Source organism: Peromyscus eremicus, chromosome 6 (assembly GCF_949786415.1).
Source record: "Peromyscus eremicus chromosome 6, PerEre_H2_v1, whole genome shotgun sequence".
In the NCBI taxonomy this organism is placed as follows: Eukaryota; Metazoa; Chordata; class Mammalia; order Rodentia; family Cricetidae; genus Peromyscus; species Peromyscus eremicus.
The window spans coordinates 9661615-9664293 of NC_081421.1; the positions used below are offsets into that span (position 1 = coordinate 9661615).

The 2679-nt window shown below is 33.0% G+C and overlaps 1 non-coding gene across 1 annotated transcript; it reads right to left on the minus strand.

Annotated features, from left to right (window-relative positions):
- Positions 1-589: 589 nt before the first annotated feature.
- On the minus strand, positions 590-694 carry LOC131913909 (U6 spliceosomal RNA). Its single transcript, XR_009379982.1, has one exon. It is a non-coding gene; the product is annotated as a U6 spliceosomal RNA (small nuclear RNA).
- Between the last annotated feature and the right edge of the window lie 1985 nt (positions 695-2679).

Genomic DNA, 2679 nt, shown 5'->3' on the forward strand with positions numbered 1-2679 from the left:
TATATATATATATATATATTGATACTGGGAGGATGTGAACAGGGGTATCTCCCCAGCTCTCTGCCCATACAATTATGTTCAAATAGTGAATTTCCGGTTCAGTAACAGACACTGAAAGAACTAACGTTCTGAGGGCAATAGAGAAAGATACCTGTTGTCTCTTTCTCTCTTGCCTCATCATGCATGTACACACGTGTGTATATAAACCTCAAACCCAAATGTATACATGCACCAGCCCACATAAACAAAAATTCCACACCAAATTTTTAAATAGGAAAAAAAATCTTTTGTTAGTTAAGTCCATCAAATCAGTCTTACTTTCCCCTCCAAAAGTTAGACATCTTTTGAAATTTCATAGAATGTTAACGTATTATCTCAGTAATGGTTCTCAAGCCTCTGGTTTTAAATTTCAAGATCCATAGGGAAGGTCAACACTTTTCCTTAAGCTTGCTAGTAGGACAGTGAATTGTTAGTGTATAATATTTCTTTTGCATTTATTTTTTTCATATATTTTGCTCATATTCTTTCACCACCCCCAACTCCATCCAAATCCTCCACTTCTATCCCCACCAAACTTCATGTTTCTTTCAAAAATAAGAAACATTTTGTGAATTTTTGGGCCATCTTCTGGAGAGCCACGCTAATCTTCTCTGTGTTATTCCATGTTTATTATATATGCTGCTGGGATGAGCATGCCCAATATATCTTATTTATCTTTTGCATGCTTTCTTATTGGACATCTTAATACATTAAAGAAAAAAATGTGGAGGAATTCATTAAGAGTGCTTATTATTGCCACCATATTTATAGCATAGTTGTACATGGGAAAACTATTCAAAGAGGACATTTCATTGTTCTTGAGAGTAAATGATAAAAAGAGATAAAGACATGTACTGAAAAAAAAAAGAAGTTGTCAAGCTACAAAATCTTAAAATGTTATTTATTGAGGAAGCTGATATTTTAATGTCCTAAAAATAGAGAGCACTAACATTTTAAAAGAAGAACAATGGTTCATTTTACAGTTGTTAAGGGTGATATAGAAAGTTTTGGGCTGGGACGATGGATAACAACACTTGCTGCTCAAGCATGAGGCTTCAGTTCAAGTCCCAGCACCCACACTTATAAACTCAGCACTGTGTTGGTGGAGACAGGAGGGTCAATGGGGCTTCTGATAGCCAGAGCAGCTCCAGATTCAAGGAGAGACTTTGACTTAAAGGGATAAAGCCAATAGTTATCAATCAGAACAACCCTACTAACTTCCTCTTTTGCCCTCTACGTGTATTCACACACAACACAACATTCACACACATAAACATTCACAATAAAACAAATCAATAAAAAAGAAGGCAGCCAATGGTGAAAAGAGGCTCCGTGAATGCCATCTGCAGGTGTGTTGTTAAGGGAAGAGCTTATGAAATAGTACATGTGGATGTCCAGGGGAACTCTGTCCATACATCACTCTGAAATTTGTCTTTTTAACAGGGGGAAGGTATTCATACTCTAACCTGAAGATTTATATTTACCTGTGAATAACTGAACTGTAATTATACAATTATGGAAATATAGCTAAGCTGGGGGCTTCTTAGAAGTTTTGTTCTATAATTCCATTTAAAATACCTCAGCATAATGCTACTGGCCACTCTGATAAATTAACGATAAATTTTATCTCAAAAAATAAATATTCAAAAATGTATCCATTATCTTGATACTTGCTTCAATCATTTTTGGTAATTCTTGACTTTGTTTTGAAATAATTAAGTTAAATGAATTATAATCTGCCATTTACATTTGAATTAAAATGATAAATGGTTTAAAAAGTTATATTTTACAGTCATGGATGATTTTTTTCCTGGAAAACAAAATCTTCTTTGTGAATGTATGAATCACTGTTTTTTAATAAATTTTGATAAAAGCATGCAACAATTTTATCGAGCAACAAAGAAGGTTATAATTCAAAAATTGAATTCCGCATGGGGTTAGTTAAGATAATTTTGCAAATATTAAATACATATTAAATTGTAAAAGTCTAAAAACAATTGGAGTAAATAAAAGTGCATAACCCTCTATTTTTATGTGATGTATTTTGTTTCATCGAGTCCAGTTTAATCATTCATATGACTTTCACAAGCTCAAGGCTGACCAAAACCCCAGCATGGAGGAAGGGGAAGTGAACACTACATCTCACACCAGCCAAGAAGCTATTCACAGTTGATAGTGCTTGCAGAGGGAAAATCAGTTTTCTTCAATGGAGTGGTACCAGGTATTCAACCACACTACAGAGCAGCGTGCTCAAATATTGTATAAAATTCTCAAGGAATAAAACAAAACATAATAACACTATAACCTCTCATATTATTTTGGAAAAAAATTTAAATATCAAGAGAGAATGTTATGTTTTAGTTAAAAACTGTAATGAAAGGGCAAATGTTACAATTGTGAATTTTGGTTTAAAGCATGCAGTATAGCAGTTGCTTTCAGTAAATATAGTAACAACAAAAATAATCTGCAAGTTTCTTTCTAAATGCCTTGTAATTTTTTTTTTTTTTTTTTTTTTGCTCTGGTTTTTATTTATCCTGTTCTGAATTTCCTGGTCACTCATAAAAATACTAGAGTCATCCTGACATCTGATTTCAACTTGAAATCTCATTGAAGTTATTCATAAAGCATTGATAAATATAA